Source organism: Hipposideros armiger, unplaced genomic scaffold (genome assembly GCF_001890085.2).
Source record: "Hipposideros armiger isolate ML-2016 unplaced genomic scaffold, ASM189008v1 scaffold_29, whole genome shotgun sequence".
In the NCBI taxonomy this organism is placed as follows: Eukaryota; Metazoa; Chordata; class Mammalia; order Chiroptera; family Hipposideridae; genus Hipposideros; species Hipposideros armiger.
In genome coordinates, this window is record NW_017731379.1 from 2,875,750 (window position 1) to 2,888,836 (window position 13,087).

At 39.2% G+C, this 13,087-nt stretch overlaps 1 long non-coding RNA gene across 1 annotated transcript in view; it reads right to left on the minus strand.

Moving 5' to 3' along the window:
- Positions 1–464: 464 nt before the first annotated feature.
- LOC109379788 (uncharacterized) overlaps positions 465–13,087 on the minus strand; it is a 22,840-nt gene continuing 10,217 nt past the window's right edge. The window contains exons 2-3 of the long non-coding RNA XR_002123274.1: positions 5,496–5,688; positions 465–3,812 (exon numbers count right to left, since the gene is read on the minus strand). This is a non-coding gene — a long non-coding RNA (uncharacterized LOC109379788). The remainder of the gene's footprint in view (positions 3,813–5,495; positions 5,689–13,087) is intronic.

Sequence of the window (13,087 nt, forward strand, 5' to 3'; positions counted from 1 at the left end):
TTAGATAGAATTTGGGTTAATGAAAATATTTTAGATTTTTAATATTTTTAGAATGTTAGCATTCATTGATGATCTATTCTAAACTTACCCAAAAAGGAATAGTTCTATCCCTGATAGACGAGCATTTACTGCTCTTTCAGTGATTGGGAGCTCTCATAACCACAGAGAGCAACCCAATTCGGTTCCTTGATGCCCACTTTGGTTTGCAACTCAAATTCCATGTATACTCTGCTGCTTTGTCCACCTCTAACCCTACAAGAAAATCCTGATAAAATAGTCACCTTGTTGCACTAGAGTCCTGCCCTGATACCACCATTGAACTGATTACCTTTTTTTAATGAGTATGCTTTTAGTGTCTGTGTGACACTACTTTGTCAGTACATTTTCTGATCTACAGGAAACATCAGAGGGTAAAAATGTTGTTTTTAAAATCCAAAAATTATGGACATATATAGAGTAAAAAGTGGATCTCTTGTTCTTCAGCCAGTTTTACATCTCAAAAATGACAATTGTCTGCCATGTGTTCAGAATATTTTCAAGTATAAACAAACCATTCCATTTTATCACAAAAAAATCATAGTATTCATATTGTTCTGTAGCTTGCCTTTCTCTTTTTGTCATCTGTTCTGTCCTGTTTTAATTATTCCAAAGTCATCTTTCTATTCTCAGGATATTTTCAGGCATTAGTGAAAACATAGTGTAGGCTACAATGGACTGTGAAGGATTTTCATGATACTGCTTTGTCTTACTGCTTCCTCATTCAATTGTGAAAACTTTCTTAGAAACCAAGGATTTGATTTGAATAATATCTAAACCTGAGCTCTCGTAAAACGAATTTAAAACCTGGCAAATTGCTTTTGAAGAGCTCCTATAGGAAAACATAAAAGTTAATGAGCTTTACCATCTTTTGAATTTCTGGTGTCTTTCTTTTGGGTTCTTGAAGCTAATTATTAGCACTAATTCCTGAAAAATCCCTGAGTGACAGAAATCCTGTAGCCTCTCTGGTACCCTGTTTCCTCTGGGGACATGAATTACATCTTCCTGCAGGATCAGGTAGAAGTCAGTTATTCCATGTTCTTCCTTCTACATTCTATTTGAAATGTTCATATTTCGCTACCTGACCTCTATGTTCTATGCAACTAATATTTGGTTTAGGGTAAAGTCTGAGATTCTGCCAGGCTTGGTAGAAATAACCTTCTATGACATTCCTGACATACAGTCATTCAAAGTGGAAGTGGAAAACAAAGTTCAAAGTGGAAACATCATTGTGTACTCTAGAAGCCAAGTCTCAAGGACTGAAGGAGGAGCCCCTATAACTTTATTGTGCAAGTAGAGATCTGCACGTGTTATCACTTCATCAAGATTAAGAGACTTAGAGGACATAACGCCCAGGTGTATGGTTCTAGATTAAATCCTGGTTTTGATAAACCAGCAGTCAAGGCCTTTTTGAGATTGGTGAAATATTTATATGGGTGTTAAATGAGATGAAGAGTTATTGAAATGAGTAGGTAGAGATCATTAAATTGAAGAAGATTATAAGGCAACATGTATATATAATCTCATTTTGGTAAAAATGCATTTATTTATAGTTGTATCTCTCCATAGAAAAGTACCTCAAAAGAATATACGGTAAGGTATGATAAGATGGGATTGTAAAGGTGGCACTAAATCTTCTATTTTGAGATTTGGACCTCTGGTATAATTTGATTTAACAAGTGTAATTTAGCTTGGGACTTTTTGAAAGTTTTCTTTCTTTTCTTTGCCTCCCTCTCCTCCTGCCAACTTCAGAGGAAACAAAGATTCGAGGCAGTAGTCTCCAGCAGACTGCCCAGCTGACCCTCCTCTTAGTCTAATAAATCTTCCTTCTGTATTTCTACCTGTCATGTGCATCCTTTCACAGCCCACGAGTGAGCAGCCTCGACAGTGTCTTTTATGTACCAGGCACTGTCCTAGATATTGGGGATTTACTAAGGAATAAGATGCAGTCCCTCTGAAGGGATTGGTGGGAAATTAGTATTTCTAAGGCATTTATATATATATTACCTTCCTTGATTCTTGTAGAAGTCCTTTGAGATAGTCCTAAAGAAATAGGCTCAGAGAATTCTGAGAATTGCTCAAGGTTGATGATCAGTAAATTGCAGAGTATCCCAACTGAGGTTTTCTGATGGCAAAGCTCATGATATACACAGTAAAGTTTAATATTTATCATCTGAATTTGGAGACAACCTGGAGATCTGACTTATTCCTCTGTTTCCTTACTTTTTTACAGTAAATTTTCATTCTTAGCTGGTAGTGCATTTGTATTTAATATTTTGGAGAACCAGCAGTGTTCTGGATGTTTATCTCTTGAAACTACTTAGACAACATTCTTTAAAAGATCATACACGATAGCATAAAGACTCCAAAATGCTCTTGTTGGAATTTTTGTTGTAGTCATAAAAAGTAACTACTGTCCAGGGGAGCCAAGATTTCTTACATTTTTTTTTTTCTGTCTGTAATGTGTAGTGTAGGTATATAAGCTTCACATTTCCTTGGGGTGTTGTAGTCATGTACAACGATACCAACTTTTGTTAACACTGAGCTCACCTTATTCACCTCTGCTATTTCCCACTTTCCCACATGAAGCACATGGCAGATCCTCATTAAAACTTCCAAGTTGAAAAGAGCAGGACAAGAGAAACTGAGTTATGGAAACTCTTTTTTTGGGTGGACAACAACAACATTCTTCAGAATTAATGTGCAGATAATTTAGTTAATATTTGCAATGAGGAAAAAAAAAAAGCTAGGGATCTATGGACTTCTTCCAGAATTTAGCGAATGAAGATAAAATAGCTTCATTTGTGCAAATATAAGCATTCCTATTTGGGTTTTATTTTGTTCGGGTTGGTCTTTTCTTGTCACATAGTCAGCAGTCCTTGAAAAACACTTGGAGGATGAGGCGGAGAGCTTTGACTGCAGGAAGAGGAGATAAGGAGGTTGAGCAAGCTTGTAAACAGGACTCTGCTCCCACTGGCCTGAGGCCTATCTGATCTTGGCCAACCCAGTAAGCTGGAATCAGAAATGAATCTTCCTGTGGGGCCTGCACCCAGTCCTTGCCCTTTGACCTAAGCTCAGAGAGGGGATGAGGGGCCACTCTGTTTTGGAATGCTCTAATCCTGAGGTTAAGCAGAGGTGTCAAGTGTTGCTGCTGCAGTTTCTCCAAAGCAATGAGAGGCCAAGGTCAAAATGGTTCATTTTGTTCAACACCATGGCTTGAAGAAAACGTGAGACACCGTAGCCAACTTTCTTTATAAGTGTGTGCACAGAGTTTATTATTATGTGTTCATTCAACGAATCTTCGAGTGCTCACACTATGGAGGTTCTAGGGATACAGGAGTGGAAAAGGCAGGCAAGGTGTCTGCTCTGAAAATTTGTTCTGAAAGTTGTAGCCCAACTGTGCGCAGGCTGACTAAACCACCATTGGGTATTATCTGACGCTAAGCACCCTTTTCTCTTTTACTAACTCCCCATGGAAAAGAACCATCTAAGAGCAGAAGACATGAATAGTATCTGATTCTAGCTGATTAAATGGATTAGTATCCCTTTCCTTTCTTGGAAAAGTGATCGCTCTCCTTTCTATTGCCTGGAAAGAATGAACGCCAAGGGCTGCAGGTAAAAGCTATAACACATGCAACATTAACCAGTTTTGCGTCTGTGCTTTTCCATTTCCAGGATGTGTCCTCAATTGCAGGTTGGAAATACAAGTTCCTTCAACTGTTATTTCTGCCTTTATACATCAGTGTGATATCGAGCAGGGAATTGGCAAACTTTTCCTGTAAAGGATTAGATAGTAACTATTTTAGGCTTGGCAGGCTAGAGGGTCTGTCACAACTACTCAACCCTGCTATTACAATGTAAAAGCAACCATAGCTCCTACCTAAATGGATAAGTGGGGGTATGTTCCAATAAAAATGTATTTATAGATATTGAAATTTGCCTTTCATATAATTTTTTATATGAAAAATTTTATTCTTCTTTTGATTTTATTTTTTCAACCATCTAAAAATGTAAAAACTTCTTAGCTTGTGGGCTGTGAGCGATAGCTTGCCAATCCCCGGGCATAAAGGACTGGTTAGTTCAGTTAATTAGGACCCCGTGATGAGGCCAAGGCTACAGATTTGACTTTCATGTAAATGATCAAATCAGCTTTGCACTGGTGAATGTGTGGCAATCTCAGGTTCCACCCTCAGTTTTTGAATATGACTTGACTATGTGGGCCATTAGTTGTCACCAGGAAAAGCCAGTGAAAGATGCCACTTCCTCATGCTTTTCATATTTAGCATAGCTTACGAATGATTAGTCACACTTTTTCTGTCACTTGAAAGTTTTTCAATTCCACTTTTTCAGAGGAGGGTGACACAAATTGTAGTGTACGCTTCTCACCCCCTGAGGAAGGCAGTAAAGGCAGAAATCTGTGGGGTTTTGTTGTTGTCAGGTGAGAAAACCTGACTCGTAAGCATTTTGGATAATTCTCTTGAGAAAGCAAAACAGCTGTGTTGTGCATATTTGATATGAATCTTGTACTTTTTATTGACCAGGATCATTTTATTCAATTCCCTTAGGTTTGCTTTGCACTGGGATAGAAGAGGAATACTTTTGTTTCCTGTCGAGGTCATTTCTGAGCTCTTTTGTAAGACCCAAGGCTCTATTTACCTTAACTAAGCATTACAGATAGCTTTGTGCTATTTGCTTATGAGAAGGCATTCGTTTTCCCGACCTAGATTCCCTTGCCTCTTCCACACCGCTGACGTCTCTGCTTTTTAAATGGCTTTGTTTTTGAGGTGAAGCAGCTGGCCGTGGGGGATTTGTGAAGTGTATAGAGCCCTTGGAGGAGGTTTATAAACAGAGCCACTCTTTGTCTGTTATCATTGTAAACTGGCTTAAATCCCTCCAGTAGAAATGGTTTTTTGATGACAGGTATAAGTAGGTTCGAGGCTGTCCCAGCAAAGCTGTCACAGGGACTATTTCCTAAACTTGGTGTTATTATAATGAGGTTTGAAGGAGTGATCCCTGCCGGATTCTCTGTGGGGTCAGTTATACCCAAAAGTTTGTACAGAAGACCTTGGTTCAATCCCATCCTGCCCAAGCTTGGAAACCTGGAATTATGCTTGATACTTTATTTTTCTTATACCCCAAACCTATCAGAGAACCCTGCCAGATCTACCTTTAAAACATACGCAGAATCAGATGCCTTATTACTTCTTCTTACCATGCCGCCACCCTGACCCAAGCCCAGACCATCTCTCTCCTGGATTATGGCGGAACCTCTCCCTTCTTCATCCCTTGCTCTTCTTCAGTATTTTCTCCGCAGAGCAGCTAAAGGGGTCCACTTAAAAACTTGCGTCAGATCACGTCTAGCCTCTGCTCAAAACCCTCCAGTGATTTCTTCTCTATCCCAGCAGTAAAGCCTCACAATGGCTTATTTTGTCCTTCGCCCCAGCCCCCACTTCTCTTACCTCATCTCCTGTTACTGTCTCCATGGCTTACTCAGTTCCAGCCCCACAGGCTTCTTTGCTTCTCTAACCACACACTTCTTTCTGCCTGAGGCCTTCATACTTCTCTTATGGAGGCCAAGTGTTCCAAGCCGAGCATCACCTCTTTCAGGTCTCTGCTTAAAAGTCATTTTATACACACAGACTCGTACAATGGCTAAAATGAAAAAGACGGACACAGTCAAGTGTTAGCAGGGACGCGGAGGCATTGAACGCTCATACTTTGCTGGCAGGAGTGTAAACTGGTTCAATTGCTGTTTGGCATTAATTACTAAAACTATACATACACCTACCTATTCTATGACCCAGCAATTCCACGCCTGGACATATACAAGAACACAGCAGGTTTATTCATAATAACCTCAAACTGGAAAGGATCCAAATGTTATCAACAGGCGAACTGATAAATTGTGATCTAATCATGAAATGGAATACTACATAGCAATAAAGAGAACAACTGTCTTTACATGCAACAGTATGGATTAATTTCACAGACATTATGCCGAGTGGAAGAAGCCAGACACAAAATGGATACATACCTTAGGATGCCATGTATTTGAATTTCAAGAGCAGCTAAAACTTCTCAACCGTAGCAGAAGTCAGAATATGTAGCCATTTGCTTTCGGAGGGAGCTGACAGGGAGGGGGCACCAGGGAATCTCCTGGGACACTGTCCATGTTCTATTTCTTAGCTTGGGCAGTGGTCACATGAGTGTATGTAAAAATTCAAGTTGTATATATCTGTACATTTGACCTACTCTACAGCATGTATGTTATACCTTGATAATTAAAAAAAGAGAAATGAAAGAAAACAAATTCATTTATCTAAAATAGTCCTTCCAGGCTGGCCGAGTGGCGCGATGGTTAAGAACTGGCTTGGGATGCCAGAGGGCCCCGGTTCGGATCCCACATATGAGGGCCAGTGACACTGCCCTCTGCAGCTAAGATGCTGAACAACAGCTCAACCTGGAGCTGGGCTGCCGTGAGTCGCCAGCGGCGGCGTAGGCTGCAGCCCCTGTGGCAGTGGGTTGCCATGGGCTATCGTGTGTAGCCAGCAGCCAGCGTGAGCGGCCAGCAGCCTCAGTGAGCGGCCGTCCAGAAGCCGGCGACTGATCTGCCTCACCCGGAAAGAGCGCAATGATGGTGGCAACTTGGGCCAGTGAAGCAACGTCCTCCACAACTAGACTGAAGAACAAAAGGACAGCAACTTGTCTGTTCCCCTTCCCCCAATTCTCCAGCACTGTTCCCATCCCCCAATTCCCCAATAAAACAAAAAAAATCTTTAAAATAGTCCTTCCTACCTTCTCACCCCCTCTCCCCCTTATTCTGTTTTATTTGTAGCCATAGTACACATCCCCAGCTGACATATTTTATCCATATTAATGCATTTGCTTATTTATTATCTGTCTCTCCCACTAAGATGCACGCTCCACTGGAGCGAGGACTTTGTTTACTGCTCTATCTCAGAGCTTAGAACAATGCTTGGCACAGAGATCTCAATAAAGATTTGTTAAATAAATGAATATTGAGGGGTGGCCGGTTAGCTCAGTTGGTTACAGTGCAGTGCTCACAACACCAAGGTTGCCGGTTTGATCCCCACATGGGCCACTGTGAGCTGCGCCCTCCACAACTAGACTGAAACAACTACTTGACTTGGAGCTGATAGGTCCTGGAAAAAACACACTGTTCCCCAATTAAAAAAAAAAAAAGAATATTGCAGCTTCAGCTCTGGATATATTTACAAATCAATATTTATCAAGAACACAAGATACTCCTCTTTCCTGATAATCAGCACTATGACAAATTTACATAATGCAGTTGGTTGTTTTTTACAGTGAAAAACTGATTACAGATTGCAAAATGGGTTTGGGGACAATGATGTCAATCTTTGGGTTGAGTTGCAGGCACTAGGATTTTATTGACAAAGACATCATTTGGTTGACTTCTGGGCCCAAACCTAAGAAGGCAGAAGAGGGGGGGGGGATATCAGTTCATATTTCTCACTCTCCCAAGATGTTTGAGTTGTGCAGTATTATTTTCTCAGAAGCCGGAGGAGGGAGATGAATAAGTGGTTGTCTCCCTAAGCTAAATGCTTGCTCTATCAGTCAAGATCTTTGACCCTGGAATCAGATAGAAAGAATTAGCAAAGCAAATCTTAAGAAATGTGATATAGTGTATTGGACTGGGGGAGTGGGGGGTGGAGCTGGTCCTTTCAGATCTAGAATGCTCTTGTTGATTTGAAAGGTAAAACACAAGGAGAGGATAAGGAATATATGAGAAAAAGAAATTTGTCTTCAGGTAGCATGTAAGTGCAAGAATATAGACATGAAAAAGGAAAGTGGGTAGAGGATTTTGAGAAGTACAGGAGCATGAAAAGAGTGATAAGGAAAAATGCAAATTTCTCAACTATAAACTCAGTCAAGGTAGGAGGAGCCGGCATGGTTGGAAATAAGGGTGATTGAGGATCTACTATGTATTTGGTGTTGAAGACGTTTTTTTCTCACTTAGCCCTCAAAACAGGTGTTTAGGTAGGTATTATTGGCCTTGGTGTTTTATTAGAGGTCAGGAAATTGAGGCTCAAAGGGCTATAAAGTTTGTTGAAAGATGATGAGAGAAAGAGCCGGGATTCCTGCCTAGGTCTGACTTTTTTTGTGTGTTTTTTGTGTGTTTTGTTTTTTTTTTAGCTGAGCCATCCTGCCACCTTTTGGCAGCTCCACAGCAGCTCAGCTCGGGCCGGGCATCGAACCTCTATTGCTCAGAGTTCACACTCTTCAGTGAGCTCTTAACCAACTGAGCCACTCGGCCGGCCCCTAGGTCTGACTTTAAGGACGAGATCATCTCCTGATGTGGTGATAACTCCCTCCCCTGAATGCCTACAGTTATTATTGTCTGTGCCACTCCTTGTCACAGCTTATTTTACTACTTGATGACTTATTTGATCTCATCACTGTTATCTGCAAGTTAAGGTCCAAACGGCAGGTTTAGCTCCCTAGGGTATGCAGTGCTTTTCACAGTGTGACTCCCACCATCTTTCCAGCGGCCTTTCTTCCCATTCCAAGCTATCCTTGGTGCCAGAATGATTTTTGTCAAAAACAAATTCCAATCAAAACTCCTGCTTCAAAACCTTTGCCTACCCTATTACTTTGATTATAAAGTTCAAAATCCTTACATATTATACCTCTACCTACCTTTCCGGAATTCACTGCCATTCAAATACCCCAAATGTCAGCTACACCAAACAAAGGCAGCGCTCTTCCACTTGTCCCTCGTAATTCCCATTTGCCTTCCTTCACCTTTCACACAGAAATGTCCCGACTTCCCATACCTTTACATGAGTTCTTTCTGCCGCACTTTCTCCTTTCTTTTCCAGGTGAACTTTTTGTTTACCTGGCATTGTGTGCCAAATATTATCTCCTTGATGTAGCCTCATTGACCTTCCTTGTGGCGTTTTATTGCCTTGCTTTATATTATTTAGACCACCTATTAATCTTTCCCAAGAGTCTTATCAGCTCCCCAAGGACAAAGAAACGGACACATTCATCCATGTGTCTTCAGAACCTGTCCTACCACGTACCACATACGTATGCTCAATAGATGTTGAGATAAGTGAATTCATTAACAATTCTTCTATAATTCTGGTACATCCTTCCACTAGATGATACAATTTTTTATGTTAATTTGTATCCCCAATGCCTGACAATAACCAGTGAAAATGTCACAAGAAAAAAACCTTGCCTTTTCACCAAGGCAATCAAAGGAAAAAAATTGCTCGTTACTATTAACAAGAAATTTGGGTGACAAAACAAACATAAATTACTAGGAAACACAAAGAAATACCTGAATAAGTGGAGAAACAAATCATATTTCTGAAGGAGAATACTAATTTGTACTAATATTGATATTATCAAATTAACCCTTAGTGTGGATTAGTTTCCAGCAACCCCTCAAAAGCAGATGTTTTGGGGTTTGTTTTGTTTTTATTTGAGTTTTGAAATACATTATTTGAAAGTTTATCTGGGGTGTTCACTGTATAGTTCTTGTAACTTTTCTTTATATTTGAAATTTTCATAATTAATTATGGGTAAAAAAGTCTATTTGGAAGAATGAGCAGGCAAAACCAGTAAGGAAAGTGTTACAAAAGCATAGCGTGTATGGGTGTTGGCTTGCCCTATCAGATTTTAAAATGCTATTTTAATCAAAAATAGAACAGAAAAGCCCGAGCTGAGCAGCCGCTGAGCTGCCAACAGGTAGCAGGATGGCTCAGCTAAAAAAAAAAAAAAAAAAATAGAACAGAAAAACCCAAGACAGATCACTGGAATACAAACAGGTATTCTTGAAATAGAGCTTAGGATAGATAAGTCCATGACATTTTCATTGCATTTATTCAATAAACATTTATGCAAAGGTTACTATGTGCCAAACACTGTTCTAGATTCTTTACAAATATTAACTCATTTACAATTTAACTAGTTTAATTAAGAGTGGTCTCTGATGCCAGACTACCTGTGTCAGATTCTGTCTCTGCCATTTACTAGCTGTATAACCTTGGACACCTTACTGAACCGCTCTGTGCCTGTTTTCTTAGGTGTAACATGTGGATGATAACAGTTAGCTATCTCGTAGGGTTTTTTAGAGATTAAGTAAGTTAATATTTTATAAAGTATACATCACAGTAGATAAGAAATGGTACCATCAACTGTGTGTAGAGAATTGTATTAAAATACCTAGTTGGGGCTTTACCTCACACCATATACTGAAAATAAAAGTTAGAACTTAAAGAAATATATCTAAAAAATGAAAGTATAAAATACTTAGAAGAAAACATAGATGGATATTTGATTAATTCTAAAAATGAATGACTTTCTAAATATAAATTGAAAAACAAATTTAATGTAGCAATAAAAATTGAAAGTTAAAAAGAAAAAAACTTGGAAATAGATAAAACAAATGGGCTACATAACAGGTGAATATAATTTTATATTAACTTTTATAAATCAGAACAACATAGAAAACAGGCAAATACATAAACAATTTACAGTCGAAAATACAAATGGCTAATAGCTATAAGCATATGGAAAAAATGTTCAGTCTCACTGCTCACATGCTGGTCAATTAAACCAATGAGATAACATTTTTAACTAATAAATTGGTTAGGATTAAAAAATAGAATGTTTAATGCTGACAAATGTATCATAAGATAGGCACTCACATACAGAATAAATTTGTTATGATCGTCTGAAGAAAATTTTGGCAAAAGGTATTGAGTCTTGAAAATGTTCCTATGTGTTGATCCTGTGATTCTATTTTTTATGGTTTGAATTGTTCCCATCTAGGAGGTATGTTGATGTTCTAACCCCCTGTAACTCAGAATGTGACCTTATTTGGAAATTGGGTCATTGCAGATGTAATTCATTATGATGAAGTCATCCTGGAACAGGGAGGGTTATTAATTCAATATGATTAGTGCCCTTATAAGAAAAAGAGTATGAGGCGTCTCTATAAGCCAAGGAATGTCAAGGATTGCCAACAAACAACAGGAGATAAAATAAGGCAAAGAAGGATTTTTCCCCTCCAGGTTTCAGAGGGAGCACGTCTCTGACAACACCTTGACTTCTAACTTACCGTCTCCCAAACTGTGAAACAATAAACTTCTGTTGTAGTAAGTCACCCAGTTTGTAGTAGCCTCTTATGGCAGTTCTAGGAAATGAATACATTATCTTTGGGGAGTAATTGATATGAAGAAAAATACATGTTTAAGGATACTCATCATTGAATTATTTATAATTATGAAAATTTCGGAATGACCACAATGTATGACGATCATAGAATCATTAAGTGAAATATAAGGTAGAATATCATAGTGCCAATAATAATCATAGTTTTGAAAATCTGGGTAAATGTTTCACGGTATAATAGTAAGTGAGAAAAGGCAGGAAGTAACACCACATCATAGCATATGATTCAAACTTCATTTAAAAAATCATAAATTATATATTTGTAGAAAAAAAAAGCTGGTGGTAAATACTCTAAGCTAACAGTGGTTAGATTTTTTTCTAGTTTTCTTTAGTTGTCATAGCAAAGTATAGATGTTAGAAATGTCAGAAAGAAAGACAAGATAGTATATATAAATATGATCATCTCAGGGACAAAAATGCAGAGACAAAAAAAGAAATTACACGTGTCCAATTTATACTATTTCTCCACACAGCTGGGACTTGCTTTACCTTTAAAATGCAGCCCACTTCTAGAGCAGAAGGTGGCAAAGACTTAATTCAGGCCCCAACCTTTGTCCCTTCATACGGAACCAAAACTAGAGGCTATCAATTTGATTCTTGTGTTTTCTCTTCTTTATATTATAGCCTACACAGCCTAAGAGAGAGCACTTAGGAGAGTCTAATGAGAGCCAGAGGATATTCTTTCTTTTCTTTTCTTTTTTTTTAGCTGAGCCATCCTGCTACCTGTTGGCAGCTCAGCTGCTGCTCAGCTCGGGCTGGGACTCGTACCACTGTTGCTCAGAGTTCAAACTCTTGAGCGAGCTCTTAACCAACTGAGCCACTCGGCCGGCCTGAGGATATTCTTTCTTGCTTGAAGTGCTCAGTTATATGTAAGGATCACCAATCGCTGTGTGACCCCAAGTGCCCAGCAAGGAGTGAGGCCTCACAGACCTACAGGAGAGACAAGAAGGGCCCAAACGGAGGTCTTTATAGGAGGAAGGACGTGGTGCCATAGCTGCAAGTGCAGGGAGGCAAGGGCTAATCCAAGGCCAATGTCATGCAGCTAAAGGCCCTGCATAACTGCATGGATGTCAGATACATTCCTTCACCTCACTGCATCTCTCCCCCGCCACCCCCACCCCCCGCCCCAACCCCATTCTGGTTCAAGTGATCTCAAAATATTATTTACCTACAGATGTGCACTTTTAGGAAGATAATTCATCTATGAATAAGCTAATACAAACTTCTTCCTAATAAATAAACAAACTTTTAAACAAGTTGTGGGTTGTAGTAAAGGCCAGCTTTTGTGTTGCCTCTGGCTTTGTAAATTGGGACAATCTTTTGGGAAGGCAACATGGCAATAAGTATCAAGAGCTTTAAGGAAAATGAGAAAGTGAATAAGAATAGCGGAAATGGTGATTTGTCTACTTGCCAGAATCTATACCATGTACTTGGCATACACAGTCTCACTTAATCACTACCACAATCCCCAGAGCACGGGGGAGCTTAAGCAGATCACTCAAGTCACAGCTAATAATGGGCAAAGCTGAGTTTTGTACCCAGGTTGTTTACTTCCAAATTCTGTGTTCCTATCTACCCTGCTTGTTGCCATATAGAGTTCATACTCTTTGACTCTAGAATCTGACTCCAAGAAAGGTATCCTAAGGAAATACCGTAACTAAAGAAAAACGCTATATTGCAATGTCACAATAGTTAGAAAAAAGATTGAAACAATATAATTGTCTAACAATAGAAGAATGGCTATAGTATGGTTCACCTACATTATGGAATATCATATAGACATTTAAAAAGATAATGGAGGGCCGGCCGAGTGGCGCAATGA